The sequence below is a fragment of the Pogoniulus pusillus genome, chromosome 17, assembly GCF_015220805.1.
Source record: "Pogoniulus pusillus isolate bPogPus1 chromosome 17, bPogPus1.pri, whole genome shotgun sequence".
NCBI lineage: Eukaryota > Metazoa > Chordata > Aves > Piciformes > Lybiidae > Pogoniulus > Pogoniulus pusillus.
The window spans coordinates 22,254,907-22,280,640 of NC_087280.1; the positions used below are offsets into that span (position 1 = coordinate 22,254,907).

The window sequence follows — 25,734 nt, forward strand, 5'->3', positions numbered from 1 at the left end:
AGAGGGGTGCAGACCAGCCAGAATCTCTGCCTGCCTTCCAGGTTTGGTCTTCCTTCAGCTTGAAGTCAAGTTCAGGTAATCTGGGTGAATTTCCCATGGCTGCTGACATGTATTAATGTTTGCAGAATTCCAGGTGAAAGCTCATTAGTGTCATAGGCAATTCACAGTACTGATGAGTTTTGCAGGGCTTTTAATTGCCTTTTTCCAGGAGGGGTAGTGAATTTGCATTCATTTGTCTTTTGCTTCTGAAGAGAACTGGAAGTCTTTAAAGTCAAAAGCCAACTCAAGAAGCAGAGGTTGAAGATTAGCTAAGCAGCTGGGCAATGCTGTGTTTTCAGTGGAGAATTGTGGCTTCATTGGCTACAATAATTCACTAGAGGCTGTTTGTTCTGTTTGCACACAAACCTTCTCCTGTGCATGCTCTGGCAGCCCTCTAACCTTTCTGGCAGCACAAAGCATGTCCTGCAGCTTTCCTCAGAGGATGAGATGGAAAACCCATCCTTGTTCAGTGCATCATGAGCTTGCAGAAATCTGAGTTGCATTTGTGGGGGTTGGCTTTCTGAATCTTGGTGTTCTTTGCCAGCTTTCATCTCTGAGCTCTGCTGAAACCTCTTGTAACAGTCTGAACGTGGTTACCACAGAGCTGCTCAGGAACCACTGGTAGGCATCTGTGCCACATGCCCCTCACAATGCATGCAGAGGTCTGCACTTGCAGGCTTGTGTGGTGAAACAGATTCTTGAAGTGACAAAGAAACTGCTATTGAAATCCTCCATTGCTTTCAGTCCCAGCTATTCCAAGTGTAACTTCCAACAGTGCAGAGGGTAGAAATGAGGCATGTGTGTACTCCCGTGAAGGAGAGGTGGGGAAAAACCAGAACATGGTCTTCAAAAGTAGGAACTTAGCAGTTTGGGGTTGTAAAAACAAACAACAGACCCCCAAACAGACAGAAAAAAAATCAAAACAAAAACCCAAGCTAAAAAATCCCAAGCACACAAACCCTAAACCTCAGCATCATCACAGCAACCAACTTTGAAACTGCAGAGTCAGGCAATGAAAAGATAAGGGCCAAGTAAAAAGAAGAGGTTTTTAAACCTGTCATGTGTGTGAAGTTGTATTTTATGTGAACCAAGTTAGTTCTGTCTGATAGTCTTTGAAGTGAACCAAGTTAGTTCTGTGTGATAGTCTTTGGAGTGAACCAAGTTAGTTCTGTGTGATAGTCTTTGAAGTGAACCAAGTTAGTTCTGTCTGATAGTCTTTGGAGTGAACCAAGTTAGTTCTGTGTGATAGTCTTTGGAGTGAACCAAGTTAGTTCTGTCTGATAGTCTTTGGAGTGAACCAAGTTAGTCCTGTCTGATAGTCTTTGGAGTTGAACCAAGTTAGTTCTGTCTGATAGTCTTTGGAGTGAACCAAGTTAGTTCTGTGTGATAGTCTTTGGAGTGAACCAAGTTAGTTCTGTCTAATGGTCTTTGGAGTGAACCAAGTTAGTTCTGTCTAATGGTCTTTGGAGTGAACCAAGTTAGTTCTGTCTGATGGTCTTTGGAGTGAACCAAGTTAGTTCTGTGTGATAGTCTTTGGAGTGAACCAAGTTAGTTCTGTGTGATAGTCTTTGGAGTGAACCAAGTTAGTTCTGTCTGATAGTCTTTGGAGTGAACCAAGTTTGTTCTCTCCAGCTCTGTAGCAGCAGGCATTGCCTGTTGTGGTTTTCTTGTCTGTCAGCTTAAAGGTGAAAGCTGCTCCAACTCCTTCAGATTCCCTCTTGGCCAACTATCATAATGAAGCTGAAAAGAACTGTCCAAGGAACATCTAGTCCGTGTCTCTCCTCATTTCCTTGCAGTAGGTATCAATGATTGGTCAGCTGTAAGATGCCAGTGGGGGTTCCTCAAACTTGGGGACAAATGGAAGGTTTGGATAACCTTGCTTCACCTGTTTCTAGTTAGGATTGGTGTGACAAGACTTGTTCTGAGACAGAGAAGCTCCAACAATCTTTGGTGTGACAAGACTTGTTCTGAGACAGAGAAGCTCCAACAATCTTCCAGGCTGTGCAGAGCAAGCAGGCTGTGTTTTGTCATCCCATGACCGCATTCCCACTGCAGGAAACAGCCTTTGTGCTGTGACAAACCTCTCCTTATTAATAGTACTAAACGCACAGAAGTGATTGTACACTGCTTTATAACAGGATGTTGTCCTTCCAGACACATGTATGAAGATAGGTGAGCAGTTATTACCCTTCTTTACTGGGGAACTTGGCACCTTGCTCTGAAATGCCCGCTGAGCCTGAGCATTTGCCAAGTACACTGCTGGAGTTGGTGATTGGAGATTGCGACAGGCAAGATTTCCACTGCTGCACAAAGCAGGGAGGACCAGTGCCAGCTGAGCTTTGCCTCAAGTGCTGCATCTGAAGAGATGCAGGCTGGTGGCAGAAGAGAAGGCAGCTGTCTCCTGCTTCCCTAATTCTCTGCTCGATCCCCGAGAAGAAATGATGTGATGACTGAGCAAACCGGCGTGTCCGTACAGCTTGTGCTTAACTTTTGTAGAGAGTTAATAATAAACTAAAGGAGAAGCTGTGTTAAAATATCTCTGGACTTTGCTAGTGCTCTCTTCTCTTTGACTGCATATTGGTGTTCTGCAAAGCAAGAGGTAATTTGGGAGCCTTTGTCCCTGTTTGTGTAAGTACCTTTGATGCTTCATGTGCTGACCTGTGGACCGTCGCTCTTGTGTCTTGATACTGTTCTGGGTTTGGCCATTACCTGGTTGAGATTCACACTCAATCCCTGTCTGATTCAAACTGGTGCCTGTCTAAAATTGCATCCCAGAATGACAGAATCTTAGGAGTTGGAAAGGACCTCGAGGGCTCATCCAGTCCAACCCCCCTGCCAGAGCAGGGTCTCCTGTACCAGATCACACCGAAACACATCCAGGCAGGGTTTGAATATCTGCAGAGAGATTCCACACCCCCCCTGGGCAGCCTGTTCCAGGGTTCTGTCACCCTCACTGTGAAAATACTTTTGCTCATATTTCCATGGAACTTCCTATGCCTCAACTTCCTCCCATTGCCCCTTGTCTTGTCATTGGGCATCACTGAGCAGAGCCTGGCTCCAGCCTCTGGCCACTCACCCTTTACGTATTGATTAAACATTAACTGGGTCACTCCTCAGGCTCCTCCTCTCCAAGCTAAAGAGCCCCAACTCCCTCAACCTCTCACCTTGTGTTTCAAGTTTTCCTGTCTATCTAATAGTGTGTTGGAAAATGTGGTGGTGCTTTTGCTTCTGTTGACCTCGCTGAGCTTTATCAGAGGCAGACAAAGAGTTACCAATTGTTTGGGGTGATGCTGAAGTACAGCCGAGTTGGTGTCTGCCTTTTAAAACTCCATCCTGCTTTTTGCTGTGGGTATTTTTGATTCTGAATGTTTTGATTCTGAATGTTTTGATTCTTGTTTATTTTTCCTACTTTGTTTAGAGAAGAATAGTCTGAGAGAGGGGAAGGAAGAGGCAGAGTTTACCCCTGCAACCATCATTGTTAACCCTAACTTTTGCTAGAGCTTTGCTGCTTTGGCTCCACCTCTGCAAACTGGAGCAATGTGGATTTTGTTTGTATTTCTACCTTGTTAGGTTTTAAAACTGTTTCAACTGTACCAGATTGTTTGAACATTAATAGGAGGAATGTTTTTCAATGTCTTCATAGAGTTTCCAGGCAGCTTTTGCATCTGCCTAAATACTGTAGTGGCCTCTCAGTGGTGGGATTTTGCTTGGTTAGCTCTAAGAATCTGCAAAGCAACTGCTCAAAATTGCTGACACATGTTGAGTAATGTGGAAATCACCATCCTGCTCCACTGGAGTCTGTGTGCTCATGTCAGCAATAACAGCATCTGACCCTGAAAATTGTGCATGAACTGTCTTCATCTGGAGAGCATTTTTAGGCAGCCTCTTCCTTCTGACTCTGGCTGGTTTATCCTCTAGGTCTTGGGTATTCCTTGTTTTTATCTGCTCAGTCTCTTCTGCCTTATCCAAGTGGTTTTGAATTCATCAATTGTGTGGATTTGGTAATGCCAACTTCAGAGTAAAATCTCCGTTCTGTAGTTGATTATCAGGAGGGGCAATGCCTGGTTCTGACACTACTTATTGACTCATAGAATCAACCAGGTTTGCAGAGACCTCCAAGCTCATCCAGTCCAACTTAGCACCCAGCCCTGGCCAATCAAGCAGACCATGGCACTAAGTGCCCCAGCCAGGCTTGGCTTCAACACCTCCAAGCACAGCAACTCCTCCACCTCCCTGGGCAGCCCATTCCAATGCCAATCACTCTCTCTACCAACAACTTCCTCCTCACATCCAGCCTAGACCTCAACTGGCACAACTTGAGACTGTGTCCCTGTGCTCTGTTGCTGGTTGCCTGGGAGAAGAGCCCAACCCCACCTGGCTACAGCCTCCCTTCAGGCAGCTGCAGAGAGCAATGAGGTCACCCCTGAGACTCCTCTTCTGCAGGCTGCACACCCCCAGCTCCCTCAGCCTCTCCTCACAGGGCTCTGCTCCAGGCCCCTCCCCAGCTTCATCGCCCTTCTCTGGACACTTTCAAGCACCTCAACATCTCTCTTGAATCGAGGAGCCCATTACAAGAGGGATGTGGAGATGCTGGAGTGTGTCCAGAGCAGGGCCAGGAGGATGCTCAGAGGGCTGCAACAGCTCTGCTGTGAGCACAGACTGAAAGAGTTGGGGCTGTGCAGGCTGGAGAAGAGGAGGCTCCCAGGTGACCTATCAGGGGTGGCAATGGCTGGTTCTAGCAGGAGTGTTTTTGAGTTCTTCTATTGCATGCATCTGGTGATGCCAGCTTAAGAGTAAATGTCAGTTCTGTAGCTGAGTATCAGGAGTGGCAATGCCTGGTTCTAGCAGGAGTGTTTTTGAGTTCTTCTATTGCATGCATCTGGTGATGCCAGCTTAAGAGTAAATGTCAGTTCTGTAGCTAAGTATCAGGAGTGGTGATGCCTGGTCCTAACAATGGTGCTTATTAATAAGAAATCCCTCATCTCCTCCCTCCCTCTCCAAAGCTCTGCATTTCAGCTTTGGAGCAGTTGTAACCAGCCTGTACAACTTCCCTTCCTGCTCTCATGAATAAATCCCAACAGCCTTATCTTCTCCATCGGAAAGTCCTCCCTGGTTTTAACAGCCTCTCGAGGAGGGTATAAAAGGGGCTTTCACTGGGCTAACAGGAAGCAAAATGAATAGAGGAACTTTTGATAATGCCCTGTCTGTCTGAGCAGAGGATCAGCCTGACTAAATTGAACCAGATTAGTGAATGATCGAGCCTCAGCCGGAGCCAGAATTACAACTTTTTAATCTTGGAACAAGCGATGACTTCTTCCTCCTCAGCAGCAGTCAACTCCCTCTCTTCTTTAGAGGCTTGCCATCATCCATATTCAGTTAGTTTGGGTGGGGAGATGTTGATTTGTTGTTTTTTTCTAGTCTGCATTCATGAGGCTCTCTTCCAAGAGCTGCTTTTTGGTAGTGGTGATTTGGGGAAGACCTGCCATGGCTGCATGTTTCTGCTGCTAACTTTCCCTCTGCTTGGTTTTTTTATGCCCTTAGTGAAATCCTGCACATCAGAGCTTTCTTAATATTGATCTGTGTCAGCTGCCTCACAGCTCTGCAGCTAACCTTGGGCTGGGTTGGATTTTTCTTAACTCTGAACACTTCTGATTCCTGCCATCCTCATCCTCGCCAGAGTGACTGACTCCTCCTCTCTTCCCACCCCACAACTTGGTCTGGATTTACTGATAATCTGCTTTGACAGGAGGGACAAATGACTGAAAATCTAAATGGGGCAGCTTAGCTAATTGCTTTAGGCCTGGCTTGTCTGCTGGGTAAGACTGGTTTTATTGCAGCCCAGCCTGATTGACAGCTGGGGAATTGCACTGCTGTAATGCTGGCAGCGGCGGTGCAAAACCTGCCCTCTTGCTTCTGATACATTTGCTGCCTGAGGAGCACCTTCTTGGTGCAAATAACTATCTGAGATGCAACTGATGGTGTGAATGGACTTATTTTTCCTTTAAATGACTGATTTTTCCTGCCAGTGGGAAAAAGGAAGGAGTATTTTCCTACTTAGTAACATTTTTGTCCTCTTCTGTGTTTTTCAGGCCTTTTCTCTTGGATTTTAGTCCTGGAAAACTTTGTAATGACAGCTGTGCTTAGGTAAGTGAAGCAAGCTATAGAGATAGATGTATTTGTGTTTCTCAAAATCACTTCCCCTATCTTCTTCTGCACGTTGTGTTGTAACTGTGAGCTGCCAGCCAGCTGTACTGTGGTTAGGGCTGGAGAAATGTAGTAAAACAAGAAGTGTGGGGGCAGTGCCTGTAGTGTGACATAAGGACCTCATTAATTAATTGAGTCAGATGAAGTGGACTTGGTGCAGAATAATGAAATACAGCTTTCATCTGCATAACCAACTGATTGACTGCACTTCTTTTCAAGGCATTCCCTGTATTTGCTTTCTGTGGGCAGTGGGGGAAACCCAACTGGATGGTGTCAGTGTCATTTTGTTAGGAAAATGAAGCCTTAATACCTCCACATCTCTAGATCCTTTCTCCTTCCCTTCCTCTGCTCTCTCTCAGAAGTTCTAGGTAGGAGTTTCACAGATGCAGGGTAAATCCTAAGCTTCCAAGTTCTGTATTTATGGCCTGAATGAGAGAACCTGAACAACTTAAGCACGCTCACCCCTGTTCATCTTCATCATCTGCATCTGCAAAATGCTAAACTGGAGATGATCAGTAGTAAATGAAGTTCCTTGGTGTTGTTTGCAAGCACATGATCTTTTCTACTTAGGAATACCTTTGCAGGCTCAGTTCCTCTGCTGCTGCATAGCACAGGGGCATTCTTGTGAGCCCAAGTCCAGCCCAGCAGTGTGTTGGGTGATGAGTGGAAAACCTAAGTGTGTTTCTGCTATGCTAATGTGTTCTGTCTTTTCCTTTCTCTGTGATGGAGAGAAGATTTCATTGCCCTCTGATGCAAGGCAACAAGCTCATCCCCAGATACACAACTGGTTTGATGTATTAATTGGAGTTGCTGCAATCCTGGATGAGGCCAAAGAGCAACTGCAGTATTCCCACAGGAGTGAAGTATCTTGACATCTCTGCTGACAAAGATCAAAGTGCTGTTCTGTGTGAAGTGTCTCTGGAAGGGTTTTCATGTCTCTCTCTTTTTCTGCTGCTGGGTCCATAGCAGTATCCACATTCTCCCTTTTGATTCCTTTCTGGTGGATGGTCAGCATGGAAGCTTTGGGCCTCTGTCTCTTGAGATGGTGGACCTCAGTGAAATAAAATTCATCCAGTCTTAAACCAGAAGTCTTTTCCACTCTGCTTCTCCCTGACATTTGTTTTTGAGGAGGATTCTGGAAGAGTGAATAGATCTTCAGCCTTGAAACTTCATTTTGGCAAAACAGAAAACCCCAGAGGCCTTTGGGTTCCATTTAGGAGCATGTCTGAAGTCTGCCATTCCTTTGCCAAGGTGCTGAACTCAAAGTATCCTGTAGTGTGGCTTTTGGTTTTGCCAGAAATGCACAGGACTGGCTGACAGCCTCCAGGCTGTGGGAGCTGAATTGAAGGTGGTCTTCCTAGTCCTGCTGGCATTTAGATTTGATAAATAGCCATCAAGAGTGGACTCTAAGACAAAGCTGAAGCTGCATATGCTGGCATCTTTTCCATGTCACTAATTCAGAGAGAAAGCTTTGGCAGAGCCATCTATGGCTCATGTTTGAGAGACCTTGTTGCTTGGGATCCAGTGGTGTGTTGCTCATGTTAGGAGGGAGTTCTTCACAGAGAGAGTGATTGGCATTGGAATGGGCTGCCCAGGGAGGTGGTGGAGTCACCATCCCTGGAGATGTTCAAGCAAAGCCTGGATGAGGCACTTAGTGCCATGGTCTGGTTGACTGGACAGGGCTGGATGCTAGGTTGGACTGGATGATCTTGGAGGTCTCTTCCAACCTGGTTGATTCCATGATTCTAAGGCTGAGGCCCAAGAAAAGTAAGTGCCTTGTCCAGAGACCAAAAGTGCTGCAAAGGTAAATGCAGACTTTCTGCTGTTGGAATGGGCTGCCCAGGGAGGTGGTGGAGTTGCTGTCCCTGGAGGTGTTGAAGCCAAGCCTGGCTGAGGCACTTAGTGCCATGGTCTGGTTGATTGGCCAGGGCTGGGTGCTAGGTTGGACTGGCTGAGCTTGGAGCTCTCTTCCAACCTGTTTGATTCTCTGGTTATGATTCATGAGACACACATGCCAGTCGCGGTGTGCTTGTGGCTGGCCCATGTCTCCTGTACCTCAAGGAGTGACTAACTTGCATCCTGAGGCTGTATTTCTTGATGCTGCTGCTTGTCCAGGGAGCAGAGAGGGCTCTGCAAACCAGGGAGCTGTTTAGGCAGCAGTTTAAAATCCTTTTAACTTTGTATATTAGACACATCTATGAGTATCTGCAGACCTAGCTAATAAATAACCCAGGGAATGGTGGTTAAGAGGGAAGGACATAAGTAATTCTGTCGTGTACTCTGCTTTAAGGCTGGATCCAGAGCAGTAATGTGTTATGCTGGGAAGGTAAACACTGTCAGTGTTCAACAATGAAATGTGTCCAAGGCTGACACTGTTTTCCTCCTTTTGATTGAATATTTTTTTCTCTTACAGCAGTTTGGCTATCTTAGATGGCCTTTGTTTGGCATGATGCTGGAAGCCTGACCAAGCCCTACCCTTTCTGAAGGGTCATTAACTCCTTTATTTGAATGGAGTTTTGTACTAACACTGCTTTGCTGACACAGAACGTGTGCTGTTCCAGAAGGCTCTCACTGTGTTAGCAGTTGGGGTGCTTGGCTGGAATTCCTGCAGTATAGTTTGGAGGGAGGGTGGTTTTATTTCATCAGGTGATCCCTTTTCCATTCTCCCCATGGCAGTGTTGGCCCAGGTCAGATGCATGTGCCACATAAAAGCAAAAAAAAAAAAAACAAACCCTTTTTGTGGAGATGCTGTTGAAGCTGACAGGAGTTTCTGTTGAGTTGCAGATCAAAGGTCTGACTATAGCAAATGGAAATTTTCAAGCTTTAACTTCCCCCTACACACCTTTTTTAATGGGAAGACAGCTATGGGGAAGTCATAGATCAACCAGGTTGGAAGAGACCTCCAAGCTCATCCAGTCCAACCCAGCACCCAGCCCTGGCCAATCAACCAGACCATGGCACTAAGTGCCCCAGCCAGGCTTTGCTTCAACACCTCCAGGCACAGCAACTCCACCACCTCCCTGGGCAGCCCATTCCAATGCCAATCACTCTTTCTGTGAAGAACTTCCTCCTCACATCCAGCCTGTACCTCCCCTGGCTCTTCACTTTGCGTCTTAAAGCACTTAAAGGTGCTGTAAAAATCATTGATTCTATGATTATATCAGGTTGGAAGAGACCTCCAAGCTCTTCCAATCCAACCTAGTGCCCAGTCCAGTCAACCAGACCATGGCACTAAGTGCCTCATCCAGGCTTTGCTCCAGGCACAGCGACTCCACCACCTCCCTGTGCAGCCCATTCCAATGCCAATCACTCTCTCTGGCAAGAGCTTCTTCCTAACATCCAGCCTAGACCTCCCCTGGCACAACTTGAGACTGTGTCCCCTTGTTCTGTTGCTGGGTGCCTGGCAGAAGAGCCCAAACCCACCTGGCTACAGCCTCCCTTCAGGTAGTTGTAGAGAGCAGTGATGATATCTTTGCTGGAAGCAGTAGCTGTCATGGGTAAAAGTTACCTAAAGCAAGGTAGTTAACTTTGGGGTTTTTGGTGGGAACTGAGGAGAGGTAAAAACAATGAAGTGATTGCATTTTGAAAGCCTTCTCCCTTACTACTCATAACAGCCTCTCCCCCTCCTTCATAACTCTCATCTCAGTCAAGTTCTTGATATGTTGTTAAACATACACAGAAGCAGCAAAGACTTCGTATACCTGTTGCTGTCTTGTCCATGCTGCAGGCAACCCAACCTGAGCCTGTATGAAATGAAGATGTGTGTATCTAGAGCGGGTTGGTGTTTTGCAACCCCATCAGTGCTTATTCCTCTGGAGCCTTCTTACAGACTCTGCTGTTCTTACAAGCTGGCTTTTCCAGCAGCAAGTCTTGGGGCAAAAACCAGTGGAATAGTTGATGCAGCTCAGCAGCAGCCTCCCAAAATAAGTGATGGAAGGATGCCTGTTTCCCTTAGCAATATTTTCTTTGGAAGACAAGTATCTCCTCAGCGTGTCCTTGGCTTTCTCTGTCTCCCTAGCAAACCAGAGCACTGAACACTAATCCCTCCACTGCTCCCAGCTCAGCTTAAATGTTCCTTGTTAAAAGCAACACGATAAACTCATTTCTGTGTTCCTTCAGAGTCTGCTTCTTTTGACTGCAGAAAGCTTGCAAAACTCTCTGCAATTTGGAGAGGAAGGGAGTCCTTCCTTGGTATAGGTCCAGAAGAAGTTGCATATTGTCAACTTGCACAAGCTCTTTCTTCAAAGTAGGGTTTTATTTTCCCCTCTATTTTTAGTTTCTTTGAAGGGGAAAGGATCTGGTAGAAAATTGTTAGCCCTTGGTGGGTGGCATGAAGCACACTGACTGGAGAGGCTATTGTTCTGTGGTTAATGTGCTGTTTATTTTGCAGCCAGTGATCTTTTTCTTTTGCTGAGGCAGATGGAGGGCTTCCCAGTTCCACAAGCATAACCCTGGGAGAGATTAGCTGGTTTTAGGTTTCACCACTTGGATGATGAGGTTAGCCTGAGATGGAGATGCAGCCCTGTATATGGAAGTGGTCTTGGCCCAGATCGTGTGGAGCGGCGCAAAGCCTGAGAAAAGACCCAAGAGGTCAGCTTCAGCTCCTTAAGGTGTGCAATGTATGTTCATTCTGTGCACTGCTGTGCTTTCATTTCTGCAAGAGTAAAAAAAAAACCCTTAGTTTCAAGCTTGCATTTCTTTAAAAACATGTTTTAATTAGCTGCAGTGATCTTTAAAGTAGAGCTGCAGGAATACTTACAGCAGTGCTATTGAAGCACCAATGATAAAGAATCCTAAGAGAGTTTTCTTATAGCTACAAAGCAAAGAACATTTCTCCCACTCTGCCTCTGAGCACCTTTCTTTCCCTTTCCCTGCCACCCTATTACTGAGCTAACATCCTCCATCTGCAGACACCAGGACCTTATTGATTGATAGTCTAAAGTAATTACTCTGCAGTTCTCCTAGTGCTTGTCACAGAAATGAGCTCTTCTGCTGGTGGCAGTTAAAGATCTGACTTATTTTTTCATGGTGCCCAGAAAACTGAAGCTCTGAAACAAGCTGAAATGAACAGAAGCTTGTTTCCTCTTTGTTCACATGGGCACTTACTTCCCCATCTGCTTTGAAGATTGCTGAGGTTCTTCCTCTGTCTGACCCACTTGGCATAAGCTAGAGCAGATTATCTTTCTTCGGCAGCCAAGTTTATAGGGCTTCAGTTTATTTGTAAATAACCCTTGGAGTTTTGAGTGCTGCCTTTCTCCTTCTTTCCCCTCCAAAACTGACTTGCTGTTGTTCCTGTAGAGCTTGGGGAAATGCATTCTCAGTCCCTAGATAGAGGGAGCAGATGGTGCAACCACTAGGCAAGAGGGCACACAAAGTGTGCCGAGGAGATTTCACTGCGTACCCACAATTGTCGCTATCTGCCTGGTGCAATTTCTGTTTGTAGCCCTAGAACAGAAGTGCCTCAACTGTAGAGGAGTTTTACTCTTCTAGTCCTTGTGCAAGCAGCGTTCCCAGGGTACAAAATAAATCTGAGACAAAGTGCAGGACCTGGATACAGAGAAACATCTTTTTATAGATGTATTTGAGAGGACAGAGTGATGCTGTCTCTGCTTTCACACTCGAGTGCTGGCCACAGTATTTGCATGTGTGAGTGGCTTTTTTAAGGCAGCATTCAAACCCATTTTCAGCTTTACTGAACAAACCTTTCTTTTCTGAGATGGGAAGTTGCAGTGTTGCTGTTAGGCTCGAGGTGAGGAGAAAGTTCTTCACTGGGAGAGTCATTGGACACTGGAATGGGCTGCCCGGGGAGGTGGTGGAGTCGCCGTCCCTGGGGCAGTTCAAGGCAAGGTTGGACATGGCACTTGGTGCCATGGTCTAGCCTCGAGCTCTGTGGTAAAGGGTTGGACTTGATGATCTGTGAGGTCTCTTCCAACCCTGATGATACTGTGATACTGTGATCTTTGCAGCTTCAACTGCTTTGAGTATCTCTGCATGCTGCTCTTTCCCTTGTTCCTGTTCAGGTGCATGCTGCGCCGTAAGAGACTCTGTTGAGCGGTTATCAAGAGTAGAAGCAGCTAAAAGATGTCACAGAACAGATTCTTCCAACCTACCTTAATCTTCAAATTAACTCTTAATACTTTCTAAAACAGCCTCCCCCCCCCCAAAGTCCTGTGGATTTCTGTGTGTTGCAGTCAAGTGAGTCGAACAGAACCCAACTTTCATCTCAGCTCAGAGCTCTCGACAGTTACTAAACCTTTGACTTGTGTGTGTTTGTAGGTACGAATGAGGAGTAAGACTAACAGAATGAATTTCTTTGGTTTGGCCTTTCCTTGGGGGACTGGTGGGACAGCCAACATAAATAACATATGAAAGGCTTGAGGTCATAGTCTTGCTGTCTTTAAACTCTTGTTTCAGCGTTTCTCCTTGCCCAGAGTGAGCTCGAGCAGCTGTTCCAGTCCTTTGCTTTTGCCCTGAATGAACCAAGGTGTGACTTCACATCTGCTTTTTCCTAGTAGCTTCACGTTAACCAGGAGCATATGTATGTCTGGGGTTTGGCTGATTTTTCCCTTCCTTATTTCTCCCACATCTTCTAGTCCTTTTACTGCTGCCAAAGCACGAGGTGATTTTCAGCTTGCTTTCTGTTTGCTGGGCCAGGTGGGCATGTGATGATTTTGGTGGGCTCAGAGGCTCTGCAGAGCAGCTTCTCTTAACTTGAACTTTCAAGCCTTGTGATGTGCATGTGGTCCAGCTGGCCTCTCGGTAGCAAGAGCCAGCAGCCCTTTGCAGAAAGCTGGGCTGTAGTTTTGTCCTGCTTTGAACATGTGGGATTCTAAGTGTCTCCTATTAGATGTACTCCCAGTGTAAACAAACTCTTTTGTTTAGTGTAAGCTCTTTATCCCAATGGGATTGGAGACTTCTTATAAAGCAATGCCTATAAGTTTAAAACTAATATTTGTCATGGTTCAAATAAACAGATGGGGATGGTACACAAAGAGCACAGAAGTTCCCAGCCCAGTAGAATCATAGAATCAACCAGGTTGGAAGAGACCTCCAAGCTCAGCCAGTCCAACCTAGCACCCAGCCCTATCCAGTCAACCAGACCATGGCACTAAGTGCCCCAGCCAGGCTTTGTCTGAACACCTCCAGGGACAGTGACTCCACCACCTCCCTGGGCAGCCCATTCCAATGCCAATCACTCTCTCTGTGAAGAACTTCCTCCTAATATCCAGCCTATACCTACCCTGGCACAACTTGAGACTGTGTCCCCTTGTTCTATTGCTGGTTGCCTGGCAGAAGAGCCTGAGAGGCAGACCTGCTTAGACATGGACCATGTACCTTGTGTCTACTTCCCTAGGAAATTGAAGCTTTGACATTTGTGTCAGTGATAGAATGGATGTGTTCTCATGAAGTCCAACAAGGCCAAGGGCAAGGTCCTACACCTGGCTTGGGTCAATCCCAAGCACAACTACAGGCTAGGCAAGGAGTGGATTTAGAGCAGTCTGGAGGGTGTCAGTTGGTGGCAAACTCAACGTGAGCCAGCAATGGTTGTTGGTGGCCCAGAGGGTAGGCATGTGCTGGACTGCATCACAAGCAGTGAGAGCAGCAGGACAGGGAGAGGATTCTGCCTTTCTGGTCATGAAAGATCACATCTGGAGTACTGTGTCCAGTGCTGTTGCCCTCAGCATTAGAAGGACATCAAATTACTGGAGCAGGTCCAGAGAAGGGCTAAAAATTAGTATCATAGAATGGTCTAGGTTGGAAGAGACCTCAAGGATCACCCATCTCCAAACCCTTGCTGTAGGTAGGGACACCTCCCACTAGAGCAGGTTGCTCAAGGCTTCATCCAACCTGGCCTTGAACATCTTCAGGGAGGAAGCAGCCACAGCCTCCCTGGGGAGCCCATTCCAGTGTCTCACCACCCTCACTGTAAAGAACTTCCTCCTAACACCCAGTCTAAATCTCCCCTCTTCAGTTTAAACCCATTTCTCCTCATCCTGTCATTACAAGCCCTTGTCAGTAGTCCCTCTTCAGCTTTCCTGTAGGGCCCTTCAGATACTGGGAGGCCACTGTAAGGTCTCCTCGAATCCTTCTCTTCTCCAGACTGAAGAGCAGCCTCTACCCTCTGATCATCTTTGAGCTGTTCAGCCTGGAGAAAAGAAGACTCTGAGGAGACCTTAGAGCAGCCTTCCAGTACCTGAAGTGGGCTACAAAAAAAGCTAGGAAGGGACTTTTTTATAAGGGCTTGTGACAGGACAAGAGGGGATGGAGAACAGATTTAGACTGAAGATGAGGAAGAAATTCTTTCCAGCAAGGGTGGTGAGACACTGGCATAGGTTGCTCAGAGAGGTCTTGAATGCCTCTTTCCTGGAGATATTCAAGGTCAGGTTGGATGAGGATTTGAGTGACCCTGGCTGGGGACTTGGAACTGGAAGGTCCCTTCCAACCAAAACTCTTCTACCAATCTATGCATAGTGCAGTGGATGCAGATGCTGAAGCTGCAGAGCACAGATAGGAGGCCTGTAGGGTAAGTCCATGTAAGGATGGCAGATATTAAACAGCTTTTCTGGTGCAGTATCTTTGGCACCCCGGCTGGCTTGATACAGATGCTAGCTTGACAAATCTGAGCCTTTCAAATGGAAAAGGCAATGTCCTGGGTAAGCATGTTGTAATGTGTCTTGTAGAGTGAGAGAGCAGATCAGTAATTCCAAAACCCTAATGCTAGAGAGAAGTTTCCCTGCCAGGCTCTTGAATTTCATTGCTGTGTTAATTAGAAAGGAAGAAGCCCCTTAGTTTTTATGAGGTTTTCCAGCTCAGCTGAGTCTCTGTCACATTAGATGCAACAACCAAAGGCCATCAAGCATTTGTCTGGCTGCCAGCAGCCTTCTGCTTCCAAATGAATTTGTGTTTTTAATGAATCAGTGGTAACTTTTCAGAAAACAGAGCTTGGGACTTGGAAAAAAAGCAGATGCTGATGAGCATGAGGAGGGATGGCAAAGAGAAGGCAGTGTTCCTGTCACCCTAAGTTTGTTTACCAAGTAGCTGCTGGTTTTCATATATGAAATGTAAAGTTCTAGAGGGTAGAGAAGTTTGTAGGTCTTGAGTTTCAGCTCCAACTGAGTGAATTCAGTATCCTCATAGACTGAGTTTTTAGCTAATCAGGCTTTGCAAAACATATGTCTAAGTTGTCAGATGGAAGGCACTGGGTTGGGGGGGGCAAAGCCCTTGCCTCTAAATGGTGGTAAAACTTAAAACTCCTGGGTATGGCTCTGATCAACATCAATTTCAATGTTCCCATAAAAAGCTTATGACTTGGCAGGGTTTCAAGGCCTGGAAAGAAAAAAACTAATGCTCTGTACACAAAATGTTTTATTCACATTGAAGGGGTAAAATGTTGCTGTACTTCGGTGTCTGCCACTGCCTAGAGTAAGCTCAGTTTGGCTTTTGGAGGCTTTGGCTTTCCTCCTGAGGAAAATAAGTTGTGACTTCACATCTGCTTTTTCCTAGTAGCCTTGTATTAATCAGGACTGCACATATTTGCAAGGTTTGGCTGAGTTTCCTCAATTTCTTTTTCCTTAACTGCCCTGTTATGATTCCTGACCCTCAGTTGGTACTGTAAAGTCTATTCGTGTAAACCTCGATGTTAAGCATCGCATCCCACTTACTTGCTGTGATGAGTTTGTGCCTCTTTGTAAGCTCTATGCAAAGGTGAAATTGAAATTAGGCAGCTGAGAAATAAAGTCTGTTAAAACTTGGCAAGTGTTGTTGAACTAATAAAAGCAATTTAAAAGGATCATAGAATCAAACAGGTTGGAAGAGACCTCCAAGCTCAGCCAGTCCAACCTAGCACCCAGTCCTGGCCAGTCAACCATGGCATTAAGTGCCCCAGCCAGCCTTGGCTTCAACACCTCCAGGGCCGGCCACTCCACCACCTCCCTGGGCAGCCCATTCCAATGCCAATCACTCTCTCTGACAACAACTTCATCCTGTCATCCAGTCTAGACCTGCCCTGGTACAACTTGAGACTGTGTCCCCTTGTTGTGCTACTGGTTGCCTGGCAGCAGAGCCCAACCCCACCTGGCTACAGCCTCCCTTCAGGTAGTTGTAGAGAGCAATGAGCTCTGCCCTGAGTCTCCTCTTCTGCAGGCTGCACACCCCCAGCTCCCTCAGCCTTGAAAGAGATATCTTGCTGTAAAACATCAACTTGAAGATGCAATTGCTGCAGGTAACTTATACAGCTCAAATGCAGTTGCTAAAGATGGTTTTTGTACAGCTAAAATGCTCTAGAAGGCAGATTGGACAGTTGAAGCCCAAAATCACAACTAACAACCACAGGCCAGAGTTACTTTGGTAAGGTTCCCTCTGCGTGGGGCTTGGCTGGCGATCAAGGAACGGGAGACGTCTGGCGCGGGATCGCTTGCGGTGTGCGAGGCGTTGGGTCATGCACTGAAACAGGAGTCTGCATTCAGGCACTGAACACTGGCCTCTTTCAGCAAGCACCGTGCAGTGTGCCTGTAGGACACAGCCTGGGCTCTCTGACACAGGAAAAGTGTGAGTGTGGGACTCCTTTAAAGTCATTTCTGCTCCTCCAGTTGTCAAGCTGTTAAATATGAAGTGAGATAGCCATGGCTTGGTCTTAACGCATCTGATTAGTGGGTGCTGTTGCTTGATTCATGTTCATGAAGCATAGGAAGGCTTTACAAGTGCTGTAGATCTGTTCAAAAATAAGTTAGTGCATGTGCATTTGCATGTGCATGCTCCTAAATGTGGAGATTTCCAGCTCCTGCTGAGCAAACACTTGGCTGAGTCACGCAGGTTCTCCCTGACCTACTTATCTCCTTGTTTGCTCACTCCTCCCATTTGACCTAAGCCGGCAGTTCTTTCCTCATGCTGCCGTGGGTTTGTCAGTCTGGCCCTCCAGGATCAAACAGTTCTGTGCCTCTATCCTCCACAAGTGTTTGAGGTCATGGTGGATGTGGCTTAAAGCAGCCTCACCCAGTGAGAGATGTCCCTGCCCTTGACAGGGACTTTGGATGGAGTGGTCTTTAGCGATTGTTTCCAACCCAAACCATTCTGTGTTTCTCTTATCTCCTCCATGGAAGCCACTTCAAAGCTACTAGGGGGTCTTATCTCCCCTTGTCCTCCCCCAGGGTTGCCCATGGATGTCTTGGCTCTTCCCCACACTGATGAGATGAGATTGGGCATTGCTGTCTGGCAGTTCAGTTCCTCCCTTGTCATTGCACAGGCCCTGCACAGAGGTCTGGCAGTTGCCCTTTAGGGAAACCATGTGGATTTCTGGCTTGATTCCCCAAGGAAGAGTTGGGTGAGCCTTAGCTGCTCTTCTCCCCATGGTAGGCATGGAGATCCTTGGAGCTGGAGAAGACTTCAAGGGCAGCAACTAGACCTGAAGTGAGGTTAGGGATGGACATGTGTGAGGGAAAGCTACAAACCCAAAGAGTTGTGGTCCTGCTTGTTGCAGCACAGGAGTGAGAAGGTGATTTTCTAGAAGAGGTGGTGCAAAGGTTCCTGTGGAGCTGAGGTGTGGCTATTTGTGCCCAGATGTGGTGCTCTTTCCACAGCGGTCATCCTGCAATGGCAACTGCTGTTGTTGCAATGCAGTTGCATTACCTCTGACCTGTAAATGTTTCAGAACTTTGTTGGTCTTCATCATTACCAGACAGCTGAAAATTGGCTCTGTGAGTTGTTTGAAGAAATTCCCAGATCAGACTGGACTGTTCAAGAAGCTTAATTCCTTATTTGCAGACAAAACCCAGAAGTTTAACCCTGGACTGTTGAACAAGAGCTGCAGAAACACCAACAGCTTCACCAAAGGCTGAAATCCTTTTGTTTGTAACCAAACTGAAGCTCTTTGAACCTTGATGGTGTTACCTGCAGTGCTGGCATCCTCTGTGAAAAGAAAAGCTCATGTAACTTAGTCTGCTTTTCCTTGCTGAGCCAAGGCTTGGATTCAAGCATGGATAAAGCAAGGAATTTGATCAGGCTCCTAACGTGGGTCACACTTTGAGCTAAGTGAAATGGAGTAGGGCTGAGTTACAAGAACACAGGGTTTTGCTTGTGAAACCTGAAGTGTTTGGCAGGTCCCTGAAAAATATGCATGAATAAGTCTCCATCAAGTTGCTGTGCACTCTGGTTCAGCTCCTCACTGTTACCCTTGTGTGGTGAGCTCATGGTGTGGGTGATACAGAAGATTTTTTTTTGGGGGGGGTTGTTTTGGCTGGTCCTCTCAGCTGATTCTCTCAGCATCTCATAGTTCTGGATGCTACAGAAGGATTTCATGTGGGGGTTTGTTTTAGCTGGTCCTCTCAGCTGATTCTCTCAGCATCTCATAGTTCTGGATGATACAGAATTATTTCATGTGGGGGTTTGTTTTGGCTGGTCCTCTCAGCTGATTCCCTCAGCATCTCTTAGTTCTGGATGCTACAGAAGGATTTCATGTGGGGTTTTGTTTTAGCTGGTCCTCTCAGCTGATTCCCTCAGCATCTCATAGTTCTGGATGATACAGAATGATTTCATGTGGGGTTTGTTTTGGCTGGTCCTCTCAGCTGATTCCCTCAGCATCTCTTAGTTCTGGATGCTACAGAAGGATTTCATGTGGGGTTTTGTTTTGGCTGGTCGTCTCAGCTGATTCTCTCAGCATCTCTTAGTTCTGGATGCTACAGAAGGATTTCATGTGGGGTTTTGTTTTGGCTGGTCCTCTCAGCTGCTTCCCTCAGCATCTCTTAGTTCTGGATGCTACAGAAGGATTTCATGTGGGGTTTTGTTTTGGCTGGTCCTCTCAGCTGATTCCCTCAGCATCTCATAGTTCTGGATGCTACAGAAGGATTTCATGTGGGGTTTTGTTTTGGATGGTCCTCTCAGCTGCTTCCCTCAGCATCTCTTAGTTCTGGATGCTACAGAAGGATTTCATGTGGGGGTTTGTTTTAGCTGGTCCTCTCAGCTGATTCTCTCAGCATCTCATAGTTCTGGATGATACAGAATTATTTCATGTGGAGTTTTGTTTTGGCTGGTCCTCTCAGCCGATTCCTTCAGCATCTCTTAGTTCTGGATGCTACAGAAGGATTTCATGTGGGGTTTTGTTTTGGCTGGTCCTCTCAGCTGCTTCCCTCAGCATCTCGTACTTCTGGATGCTACAGAAGGATTTCATGTGGGGTTTTGTTTTGGCTGGTCCTCTCAGCTAATTCCCTCATCATCTCTTAATGTTGGATATTTATGGCTTGAGATAAGGTATGTGTTGGGTTGCATTTTAGTCCTAATTTAGGTCTACACACAGTTTAGAAGAGGAGGAAAAAGTGTTGTGCTGGAATCCTTCTTGAGGAATGTGTGAGGTTTCTCAAAATACAACTGAGGGGAAGGGAAAGGAGAATAGGTGGTGGTGTGGTTTCAGTCACTATAAATGTTTGCCTGCTGCAGCATTAACTTGTTTCATGTCTTTTCTCCCCCCGTGGAAGAGGAAGGAAAGGAAGGAGGAAGTTGCTTGTCCAGTTTGAATTGAACTAGGTTAGCACTTGTGAAACTGGTGTTTGTTACAAGCTTAAGTTTATGGGGGGTGTTTTGTGTGCTTGACTGTATCCAACACGTGCAGGAACCTTGGAATTTGCAGTCCCTTGGAAGATCCAACACAATTTTTCTTCTTTATTTCTTTTCTTTTCCAGTAATTTGTTTAGCATTCCACAAAGGAACCAAACCTCAGGTAACCCTGAAACACATAGAGCTGACCCTGCTCCAGTTGAGATGATCTCTGTGAAGAGGTCATCCCATGATGCTGCCTACAACTACCTGCAGGGAGGCTGTAGCCAGGTGGGGTTGGGCTCTGCTGCCAGGCAACCAGCAATAGAAGAAGGGGACACAGTCTCAAGTTGTGCCAGGGCAGGTCTAGGCTGGATGTTGTTAGGAAATTGTTGTCAGAGAGAGTGATTGGCATTGGAATGGGCTGCCCAGGGAGGTGGTGGAGTTGCTGTGCCTGGAGGTGTTGAAGGGGCACTTAGTGCCATGGTCTAGATGGCTGGCTAGGGCTGGGTGCTAGGTTGGATTGGCTGAGCTTGGAGCTCTCTTCCAACCTGGTTGATTCTATGATCTCTTGTGCTGTGCCCCAGCCCATGAGCTGTGTGTGAGCCACTCACCTGGAGCTGAACTTTAGCTGTTTATGCCCGTTTAAGAAGTTAATCTCCTTGAAAGGCATTGAGCTGCTTGGCATGGTGTGGTTGCCACAGCTACAGGAGTGTAAACCAGTAATGCTGGGGGGAAATGGAGGGATAAACATTTGCTGTTCTCTATTTGCATGGGGAATTACAAGAACCCAGGATATGTTTAGAGACTTGGAACAATTTTTATTTGGATGCTGGCTCAGTTGTGACCTCCTCACATTTGCATAATGAAAGTATTCAAGCCATGACAGTGCAGTAAGTTAAAAAATAGCTATTGAGATTGCAATCCCTTTAGTTCAGCTGCCCTTGGTCTAACTAATTTTGCTTAATGTGTAGTTTTTAATTAAGCATCATCTGCTTAAAGGAGTAAGTTGTTGGCATCTGCTCAGAGCAGCTCTGAAGCCCGCCTCATGCTCCATGTACTGCACCCATTGGTCATCTTTGCCAGGGCACAGGTTGGTGTTTGACATTTAAGTGCATAAAGCAAAGGAAGAAAGAACTAATGCAAGAACTAGAATCATAGAACAGAATCACAGAATGGTCTAGGTTGGAAGGGACCTCAAGGATCATCCAGCTCCAACCCATGCCATAGGCAGGGACACCTCCCACTCGAACAGGTTGCTCAAGGCCTCATGCAACCTGGCCTTGAGTACCTCCAGGGAGGAAGCATCCACAAGCTCCCTGGGCAACCCATTCCAGTGTCTCACCACCCTCATTGTAAAGAACTTCCTCCTAATATCTAGTCTAAATCTCCCCTCCAGTTCAAACCCATTCCTCCTCATCCTGTCATTACAAGACCTTGTCAGTAGTCCCTCCCCAGCCTTCCTGTAGCCCTTTTCAGATCCTGGAAGGCCACTCCAAGGTCTCCTGGAAGCCTTCTCTTCTCCAGGCTGCAGAGCCTCAACTCTCTCTGCCTGTCCTCAGAGCAGAGCTGCTGCAGCTCACTGAGCATCTTCATGGCCCTCTTCTGCACTGGCTCCAACACTTCCATGTTCCTCTTGTGCTGGGGGCTCCAGAACTGCACCCAGGACTGCAGGTGGAGTCTGAGAGCAGAGCCAAGGGGCAGAATCCCCTGCCTTGCCCTTCTGGCCATGCTGCTCTTGCTGCAGCCCAGCACACAGTTGCTTGCTGATATTCCTGTGACTCGATTGCATCTCTGGTTTCTCCTGAAGTTACATTGGTATTGCACCAGGGGACAGTTGAAGTGCCACTCGCTCGGGGACTCTTGAGTGGCATTTGTCATTGTGACCTCCTAAGACCAAGCTGAGTGATGCTGTAACCTGTCCCTCCCCAGTGAAATCATAGAATCATTCAGCTGGTGTATGTACAGAACTGAATTGGGCTTTCGTGGAGAGGGAGGAGGAGTCTGGCAGTTGCAGGCTACTCCTCCCTTGCAGAAGTGCTGCTGTGCTGTACAGCTTCTGCTGCTTGCCATCTCTCTCAGCTTCTTCCTGAGCCCTGGGCAAAGTGGTGAACATCTGGAGACTGGAGAGTTTGTTGGGAAGCTGCTGGTTTAATTAAGTGACTTCCCCATTTTAATATACAGTATTTGGGCTATTGGAGCAGCTTTTAAAGTCAGGCCCAATAGAGAATCTAAGGGCAGTATGTACAAATGGGACCCATTATGCATTGTCCTTTTTTCTGTGATAATTGATGTCAAGTGAGAAGTCCTCTTGCAGACAGGGAGATGAAATGCAGGTGAAGGCAAAGATAGTGATACAGAATGATGCTTGCTGACATTTGTGGCTTGTACTGGAAAAGTCAATGTTGTTTCCTTGGTGCTGTTAGCCTTTTTGCTTGGCTTCTGTGCAGCTGTGACCTTTTAAGACTTGCAGTCTGTATGTTACTAAAAGCATAGAACAAATAAACTTGTCCAGGCAGCAATAATGCATCAGTGCTGTGTTCTTACCTAAAGCTCTAGGTTTGAAAGAAATAGTGGTGTTGCAGATGATGGTAAGGAGTAGCTTCAGGTCTCCCTGTAGTCCTTTTAAGTTTTTAGCTATGCTTTGGACCAGATATATTTTTAATTGCAGGGGACATAAATCTTCTTGTTACATTACAAGGAAATGCCCAAAAAAACCCCTTCCAAACAGCTACCTTCTTTCAGTTCTCACCACATACCTCATATTAAAGACATGCCTGATAGCTGGGGTTCTGCACTTTGGCCACAACAACCCCAAGCAGCACTACAGGCTCTGGACTGAGTGGCTGGAAAGCAGCCAGGAGGAAAGGGACCTGGGGGTACTTATAGATAGTAGGCTGAAGATGAGCCAGCAGTGTGCCCAGGTAGCCAAGAGAGCCAATGGCATCCTGGCCTGCATCAGGAGCAGTGTGGCCAGTAGGACAAGGGAGGTTCTTCTGCCCCTGTGCTCAGCACTGCTCAGGCCACACCTTGAGTGCTGTGTCCAGTTCTGGGCCCCTCAATTCAAGAGAGATGTTGAGATGCTGGACGGTGTCCAGAGAAGGGCAGCAAGGCTGGGGAGGGGCCTGGAGCACAAACCCTATGAGGGAGCTGGAGGTGTTTAGCTTGGAGAAGAGGAGGCTCAGGGCAGAACTCATTGCTGGCTGCAACTACCTGAAGGGAGGTTGTAGCCAGGTGGGGGGTGGCCTCTTCTCTAAGGCAAGCAGCAACAGAAGAAGGGGACACAGCCTCAAGTTGTGCCAGGGCAGGTCTAGGCTGGATGTTGTTAGGAAGTTGTTGTCAGAGAGAGTGATTGGCATTGGAATGGGCTGCCCAGGGAGGTGGTGGAGTCACTGTCCCTGGAGGTGTTGAAGCCAAGCCTGGCTGGGGCACTTAGTGCCATGGTCTGTTTGACTGGATAGGGTTGGGGGAGCGGTTGGTGTGGATGATTGTGGAGGTCTCTTCCAACCTGCTTGATTCTATACATCTTTTGAAGCTGTGTGCAGATGAATATTCAACCCCTGAACCAGAAGCAGGCTGCAGCAGGGATTATGTGAGAGCTTTGTGTGGGAGGAATTAAATTCACCCATAGTTTATATCATAATATAGAAGAGAAGAGCTCTCTTTCCTTGACTCCTGGGAGCTGCAGCCCCACTGAAGTTCGAGCTGCCATTCACATGGAGGGGGATTTGCAGGTTGCAGTCTGCTGTAGCTGTATTTATTTGTGCAGGGCCAGCTCAGCCATGCAGATAATGCACAATTTATTATGTCTGTTAAGCTTTCAGATTTCCTTCCAGTTTGGGAGGAATTCACTGGACTTTATCTCTGGAAAAACGAGCCTGTCATTTCCTGAAGAGTGACAGAGAGCATCGGCAAAGCTTGGAATGCCTCTCAAGACCCAGCAGTTTTGGGTCTCAGGCTTGGTAGTCTGGGAGCTGCCCGGCACAGAGTGCCCCTAAGGGCAGTGCTAGGTAGCTCAGCGTTGTAATGTCTAACCAAGCAAAGCAGAGCTGGTTGAGCATTGCCAGCAGTTCTTTGCTTTGGCCGTGACTCAGAATGCACAGGAGTGGCAAAGGCCTCCTATGCAAATGCAGGAGGGTGCTTGAATTGGAATGAGCTTTCTGGGAACTGCCTTTTCATGGAGCACTTGGGAGTTTCTGCTGCTCTAAGATCCAAAGTCACCTTTCCCTTGCAGTGCTTTTAGGAGGAGGAGAAGTTGAAGTGGGGAAAGCCTTCACAGGAAGCAAGCGCAAGTGACTCTGGCTGTTGAACAGAGTTGGGTCCTCGATCTGAGCTAAAGGTGGCAAGTTCATGGCTGCTATGGCTTTGCAAGGTATGCTCTTTAAGCTGCCGTGGTTGTGGTTGTCTTGGAATGTCCCTGCGTTGCTTTGCTGTGTTCCAGTGTCCTCTGAATGTGGTGAGATCCATCCTACAAGGTGACCCTTGTATGATCGTCAACGAGCAGGGTGCACCTCCTTTGCATTTAAACTGTGATGCATCTGCTGGCATTTAAGTTTGCTCTGCTTGCTCCTGTTCCCCTCCTTGCCCCGTGAAGGCACAGGGTTATATTTAGTGGGGTTTTTTTTCCCTCTTGCTGCTGCAGTAGTTCAGAAAGGGCTGGAAAATTCCCCATCGGAGAAGTGGTAAGGAATTTCTGGCTGCCTTAGGGTGCTTCACTTGCTGTGCTTGCCTCTGCCTCACGTTGCCTTGTAGCAGCAACACTTCTCCAGGAACACAGTGTACCTGAGGGGTAGGACAGATGCTTGCTGTGGTGGTTTTCATCCTGGATGCCAACGTGGAGTAAGATCAGGTGGCCAACAACGATTGAAGAGTGAAATTGGTGGTGGGACCCCTTCAAAGGGGAATTTAGAAGAGGCACTGGTTTTCCAGCTTTATGTATGGAAAGAGTAAAGGACATAAAGGATCTCTTTCTCAGGGTGGGTTTGATATTCATGCAGCAGCAGAGCAAGCACTCCTTGGGTGGGTGCATGAAGAGCATTGTGCGATGCTGCCTCTGTACACCGTCGCTGTTGATTCCTCTCCTGCTCTATCCACTCAGAACAAACCATCTTCTGCTGAGCTGACTTGATGCTGAGCTGCTGCTTGCAGGCAGACAAGATGATGTAGTGTGGGAACAGCTTCTTGCCGACAGTGCCCCTGAGATGGTGATAAAGAGGAGTCCAGAGACATTCTTCTGCAGCCCACAGTGCAGATTGCTCTCACGCTCCCTGGTGTTTATCCTACCCGCTCCAAGTGGTGTAAGAAGGGAGTGGATTTGGATTATTCCTGTTTGAAAACCCAAAGGGTTGAAACATTTGTTACTGTTTCTTCTCGAGATGGATCGAATGTGGCAAAATGTCACATCTTTAATCGGAAAATTGACACATTTGAGTCACAGATTGTTGCATTGTAAACTTCTTCCCCAGCGCAACAGGCAGGTGATGGATGTTCTGCTGCAGGACAGCACGGCAGGAAAGCTCAGCGTTGTGCATCTAGGATGAGGCTATCTTGGGTTTGTAGTGAGACATTCTGCAAAGAGTGGAATTCACCCAATCAACAACCCCCCCAGGTTAAGCTGAGCCTTCTAGAGAAGCACAGCCCAGAGGGCACATCTCAGCACGTGTTCCGTTTTGGAGCTGCGATGCGATGTGGTCAGTGGTAATCTTTCCATTCTAAGGAAAGTGGCCTTAGGAGTCCAAATTACCTGACCAAAGGGATTTTTCCATTCTCATAACTTGGAAATTACTTCTGGTTTTGTCATTTCTGTGCATCAGGGCCATCCAGTAAAGGCACACATGCTTACAATAAAAAGAAGACTGAATCTGCATTCTTCCCTCTTGCTTTTATGTGGGCCTTTTGGCTCATGACTCACAGGCTCTTGTAGGGGCTTCTGAGCCAAAAATGCAGCTGCATTTTTCTGTGTCACAT

The 25,734-nt window shown here is 46.9% G+C and overlaps 1 protein-coding gene across 8 annotated transcripts in view; it reads left to right on the forward strand.

Moving 5' to 3' along the window:
• AKAP13 (A-kinase anchoring protein 13) overlaps positions 1–25,734 on the forward strand; it is a 286,571-nt gene that overhangs the window by 24,242 nt on the left and 236,595 nt on the right. For 7 of the 8 annotated variants that reach the window (XM_064158064.1, XM_064158065.1, XM_064158062.1 and 4 more), the window contains exon 2: positions 6,129–6,183. The gene's annotated coding sequence lies outside the window, so the exon portion shown is untranslated. Of the gene's footprint in view, positions 1–6,128; positions 6,184–24,021; positions 24,140–25,734 lie in introns of those variants that run through there. The other variant, XM_064158067.1, reaches the window with a different exon arrangement.